The sequence below is a fragment of the Patiria miniata genome, unplaced genomic scaffold (assembly GCF_015706575.1).
Source record: "Patiria miniata isolate m_02_andy unplaced genomic scaffold, ASM1570657v1 HiC_scaffold_1, whole genome shotgun sequence".
NCBI classification, from domain to species: domain Eukaryota; kingdom Metazoa; phylum Echinodermata; class Asteroidea; order Valvatida; family Asterinidae; genus Patiria; species Patiria miniata.
This window is the reverse complement of record NW_024037047.1, coordinates 9,017,176-9,023,878: the sequence shown is the minus strand read 5'-3', so window position 1 is coordinate 9,023,878 and position 6,703 is coordinate 9,017,176.

Sequence of the window (6,703 nt, the reverse complement as noted above, 5' to 3'; positions counted from 1 at the left end):
AATGCGAAGACATGCATTATTACCATTGTTGATCCTGGGGATGGACAGTCTGACGCAACAATGGCCAAGCAAAGGTTCCGCAGGTTAAATGTGTCAGTTAATATGCACAAAGAGTCTATTTCCAAAACACGGTGAATGGCAATTTGTTACCTTTTCGAATCTCAACCTTTTCTATGTCTAATGTCTATTGTTCTGCGACCACGTAACATAGAGAAACATGTGATACGCTGAGAGGAATTAAAACATCAAAGTAGCAGACATTCATCCAAGTGGTGTGGCCGTGCGGCCAGGCTGCACATGTGCATGTAGGCCAACTGCATGAAGATACATAGGCCAACCACATGGAGCTACTGACATAGGCCAACCACATAAAGATACATAGGCCAACTGCATGAAGATACATAGGCCAACCACATGGAGATGCATAGGCCAACCACATGGAGATGCATAGGCCAACTGCATGAAGATACATAGGCCGACCACATGAAGTTACTAACATAGGCCAACCACATGAAGATACATAGGCCAACCACATGGAGATACATAGGCCAACTGCATGAACATACATAGGCCAACCACATGGAGATGCATAGGCCAACCACATGGAGATACATAGGCCAACTGCATGAAGATACATAGGCCAACCACATGAAGATACATAGGCCAACCACATGAAGATACATATGCCAGTTATGTGAAGATACATATGCCAGTTATGTGAAGAAACAAAGGCCAACCACATGAAGATAGGCCATCCACATGAAGATACATAGGCCAACTATGTGAAGATAAATAGGCCAACCGCATGGAGATACATGTCGTGATCATGTCGCGTAGCTAGATCAGACCGGGCAAATACAAACGTTGTGATGCATCACTAGATAGGAATAATTATAGCTTTTCACTCCAAACTTGCTGAATCGGAGCTTGTTAAGTTGAAACCATGCCTTTTTTTGTATAAAGGCCCGCAATCATATTGCACACAAGCAAATTGACTTGTCACTATTAGTATTGTCTATTCCTTTAAAATTAGTTTGGAAAAGAACATCGAAATTTCGAAAAAGCAAATATATACCAGCTTTAAATACACCTTCATTTGTGTCCCATTTCAAAGGATTTTCAATTTGTGTTTGCCAGTTGCAAAGTGTACATGTATAGCCTTCAGCTTTTATATGCTTCAGCAAGTTTCCATATTTCGGGTGCGACGTCATGCATAGCAGGCTACAACAACATTCAGCACCAAAAGTTTCTTAAAGGAACATTAAGGTCTGAAATACGCCCTATTCGCCTACAAAAAAAATGTCATTAAATGGAAAGTGGATTTAAAATTAGAATATAAACGTCCACACAAGCATCCTGTACCAATGGACGTTTTTGTGATACTCATGTGAGAACCATGCGACAACGAATTCAGGGTCCAAATTGTCTCAGTATTAGTGCTAGTTTTGATTCCAGCCGCACAGTTGTCGTGTTAAGAAACAACATTTGTGCTGTGTGTAATTTCGGTGAAACACACACAACATGTCGGCCAATTTACATGAATTACATGTAAAACGACAGGAAATACGGATGAATTAACCTAAAAGACCGGCCAAGTAGTTTTCACTCATTTCAGAGGAGGAACTTTGCGCAAAATATGTTCCTAAATAAAACTTCATACATCATGAACCCTTAAAAATTAAAGTTCCTAAATTCTTCAATTGCAATTCCATCATTTACGCCAAATTTCCAATTATAATCTGTCCGTCCCATATTTCAATTGATCAAGCATATATGAGACGTGGTATGTCAAAATCTAGCACATTTGTTCGAGATGTCAATTTTTAGTTAATGCAAGCTGATTATGTCTCTCTCAAATAAGGTCACCTCCTACAGACTGACATGTGCATCGGCATTTTGGCGTCAAATTTTCGTGATGCGCATCGGCTCTGCCGTATTGTAAAAGAAATTTCGAGCAACACCCTAGCCTTGACCAAGGCTATCAGCTTGTTCCCATATGAGCTTGTTCCCGCTACCGCACACCGCGCGCGCAGCGACACAATGTTGCACTATACCGTTAGCCCCAACGACCCTTGCGTGTGCTTTGTGTGCATGTACTTACGCCCCACACACACTTCCGCAAACAGCCGTACAGTAAGTCGAGGCGGAAGATAGCCTTGACGCAACCGTGTATGCCGAATATGATAATTAGTACGCGCTATGGTAAATAGTCTTCTCTCATTGGATAACGGATGACAAAAAAATGAATATTTATTGCATTGTATAATACGACCAAAGGTTTATAAACCAGACGGCCTGTGGTAACAATAATTATTGTAAAACACCCCCTTAAAATCTTAAATAATAGTAGAATAATATTTATAAAGTTACACATAGTTTGGATCGAAAATGAAATGAAAAGGATGAAAAATTAGACCTTCAAAAACGGCAAACGGTACAAAACCGCACGCCGTCAAAAACGATGTCACCATGCACTGACGGCCGCGTTGGGGCCGTCACTGTAGGCACCGGCCCGGCTGGCGCCATGCAGTAAGACACGCTGCGCTTTTTTCAGCGGCAAAACAAGCGCTCACACTTTTGAGTATATCTACCGCTGACTTTTTTTGGGGGGGGGGGGGTATTTCTTCTAAGCTGTCAAGAGGATATGGGAAAAAAATATCTCTCCTTCAGCAAACTTATTCTGTAAGACTGATTTTAACTTGTATGAACAACTTATAAGTTATATGTCGTATGTACGACTAATATATCGACAGGGTACGACATATTTCGACAGGGTACGACTAATATCATCGACAGGGTACGACATATATGTCGACAGAGTATGACATATATGTCGACAGAGTATGACATATCAAACATATGACATAATGTCGACAGGTGCCGGTACGACATATATGTCGTGCATAAGTGGAGTCGACAGGGTACGATATATGTCGCATACGACAAAGTTGTATATAAGTACGACTTAATATCTCGTGTGTACAAAATATGAATTGTAACTCGTATGTTTGACTTGTTTGTCGATTATGTCGTACATACAACATATCTTGTGAGAACGACTTGTATCTCGTGCGATTTACATCTACGACTCACATGTCGTACGTATGTCGTAGGTACGACATATACGATTCATACGTACGCTTTAAAATACATGTGTCGTACGTATCAGATGTAATTTGCACATGGTACGAATTCAGGGAGAGTTTTTTTTTCACCATGTACCTGACAGTTTCGTATATTTCCATCCCAAAGTCAATAGCTCGTTTCGTGCAGTTAATTCATACGGGTGCTTATAGATACGAGTTAACCTGCATTTGATTAAATGAGTATGATTTGACCTGGGTCCGAGTTGACCTGTTCCCTACATTCGCTGTAAGAATAGCACGGGCAGGTAGCGGCGTGATGATGTACGCTGTTGCACCGACAAAACGTCGGCGGACTGTCTTGAACTGTCCAATTCGCAATACATTGGAAATAGTATCATTTTGAACAATTGTTCACTCATAGAGCGGCACGTTTCATTTGTTTGTAATAAAACTGGAGAAATGGTTTAAAATGGGATTGAAATACCTGGACATACCATGGTTTGAGTGAACATACATGTACGTGGTGTATACAGTAATTTGCAGGTCATGAATATGTATGTCGCGGGTCAAAGTTTACGGGCTTTGATTGGATATCGTGTAATATATGCGCATCAGAAATTTTCGGCCGATTTCGGTCGAAACTATAAAGAAACACATAAGGAATTCGCCACGGTTGCGTCAAGGCTATCTTGCGCTTCGACTTATTGTACGGCTGTTTGCGGAAGTGTGTGTGGGACGTACGTACATGCACACAAAGCACACGCAAGGGTCGTTGAGGCAAACGGTATAGTACAACTAGTGATTGTGTCGCGGCGGGCGCGGTGTGCGGTAGCGGGAACAAGCTCGTATGGGAACAACTGATAGCCTTGGTCAAGGCTAGCAACACCCAGATGTCTTGAAATATTTGGCACACTGCCCGCACAGGCACCTGATGGCATTGAACATGCAGAATTAAAATCTCCTGCAATTAAAATTAAAATCTATACACCTTGCTCCTTCAAAATGCAGCTTTGTTTTCTGAAATTCCAAAGCAAAGTTATTTAACTTTGAAATCAGACTAATTTTTGCATCATTTCAAGAACAAATTCTTGAACAAAGTGTCCCTTTGTGAAATAGGATGCCTTTCGAAAAGTGTTTTTCAAAAAATTTGACGAAGCACCCCAATTTAAAAAGAAATCTCAAAATGGCCGAAAATCATTTCATTTTGCAGCTGTTTTTCCCTAAGTGTCTGCAGGGCTCGACATACAGCGTCACATACATATTCGATAATTACAGAAAACATATTTTAAGACAATATGATTATGCTATTCAGTGGCGGATCTAGCATTTTTGGGAAATAAGGGGCGCGATCAAGAAAAGGTTGGCGAATCCTGGAGGTACAAGCGGGGCATGCATATAAAAATGTGCTCATACAGGCAAAAATTGTATTTTAAGTGATTAGATAAGTTTACAGCGAGGGAATAATGGGGAAAAGACAAAACGTACATCCCCTTCTACCCCCCCCCCCCCCCACTCCTCTGGATCAACCACTGTTATTTGAATGAAGGAAAATTCACATGGAACCAGGATTCTTTTTATTTACGTTCAAGAAAGAAGTAAAAATTTACCCCATGCCCTTTGGACTTGTGTCTATTCTTGGTCCGCTCCAGCTTGGTTCCGAAGCGTGGTTCCCCAGCGTGGTTCTTCAGCGTGGTTCTTCAGCATGGTTCCCAAGCGTGGTTGCCCAGCATGGTTCTTCAATGTGGTTCCCAAGCATGGTTCCCCAGCGTGGTTCTTCAACGTGGTTCTTCAACATGGTTTTTCAACGTGGTTCCCCAGTATGGTTCCCAGCGTGGTTCCCAGCATGGTTGTCAGCATGGTTGTCAGCATGGTTCCATACAGCCTGTCTTGCTGTGATCCAGTCGCTGTCTCTACAGGGTGTAGGCTGAGCCAAGTGGTATCTCTTGTTCTCCTTTGCAAGCATCCACTGGAAACCAGCACGGCCTGTTCATGAATCCAAAAAGTACAACAATATCAGAGCAAGAAGCAGAGTTGAAATAGAGTCAATCAGTAGCGTACAGGCCCAGATTACCCAATAGGCACAGTAGGCACTGTGCCTTTAGGCCTAAAAAAAATTGGGGGGCCTAAGAAAAATTTGCGGCTTTACCTCTAGTGGTTAATGTGGGGTGACTCGGTAAACCTAAAATTCATCGAACACTTCTGAACCAAACCGAACAGTTCATCAGTCTTTGCGCCACATAACGACAGCGCAATCAAAATAATCAAATTTGCATCATAAAATTATCACATACTAGTTTCTTTTGGGTTGATTTCAGTAGAAACAATTTGACGATTATTTTTACATTTTATAAAATTGAAGTATGTTTCAACTCTTTTTTCCAAGCCGGAAAACATCAAATACAAAAATCACCACTGAAGTTTTGGAATCAAAAACTAGTGTTGTTAACCCAAACAGTGATTACCTTTTTCAAATAAGGGTAAAGCTTAGTGCTCCAAAAGACTGTCAGATCATCTCACAGCCCTGCTTACTAAAAGGGTTCACTGCGTTGAAGCCACTGTGGGGACCGGGTCACTTGGGGCTAGATGACTCATCCTGTTCTTGTTAGTCGGGGTTGGGGAGGACTGCAAGACAACCTGTAGATCCAGTCAGCCAGTTGCTGCTGCTCAGTTTCATATGGAAGATGCTGTGACAGTTTCAGCTCAGTTTCATATGGAAGATGCTGTGACAGTGCAAGGGCCACTTGTTGCAGTTGGTGGCTGCCAAAGTCCTGAAGTGGGATGCTGGCACATCAGAAAGTGCTGCTCAGCTTCAGCCAATAGACGCTGTGACAGTGCAAGTGCCGCTTGTTGCAGTTGGTGGCTGCCATGGCCCATTTGTGCGATGCTGGCCCATCAGTAACTGCCACTCAGCTTCAGCCGGAAGACTCTGTGACAGTGCAACTCGAGGGCCGCTTGTTGCAGTTGGTTGCTGCTATGGCCCATTTGTGCGATGCCGGCCCATCAGTAACTGCCGCTCGATCAGCTTCAACTGGAAGACGTTTTGACTGCGCAAGGACCACACATTGTAGTTGGTTGCTGCTATGGCCCATTTGTGCGACATTAGCCCATCAGTAACTGCTGCTCAGCGCTAGTTGGAAGACGCTGTGACTGCGCAAGGATAACTCACTGCAGTCAGTGGCTGCCACAGCCATCACTGATGCTCGATCACGTTCCAAGTGATGTGTATGTTCAGAACCACTGGGCGAGTCACATACTGAACCATCAAGTCTCGATCGCTGATTGATTCCCTAGGAAAGTGCTGATGCTCGATCACGTACCCCCGTCATGTGTAGCCATCGAACCTTTTCTCCATCGTTGATTGGTTCCCTAGGAAAGCCTAGGGAGAAAATAAAGAAAATATTAAACCCCTGAAACCAAATGGCCAAGACGTAAGTGCGAGCATGGTGCAAGTAGGCCCGCTGGTGTAATTGTTGTGCCGCGGCTGTTGCCTGTCAATCCAAAATCATTGGAGCTCCCTGCAGAGTGCATGTACAAGTATGAGTACGAGTACTCCAAAAAAGTACTTGAGTATTACTCAAGTACGAGTAGTACCGAGTACGAGTACTACAAAACTGGTT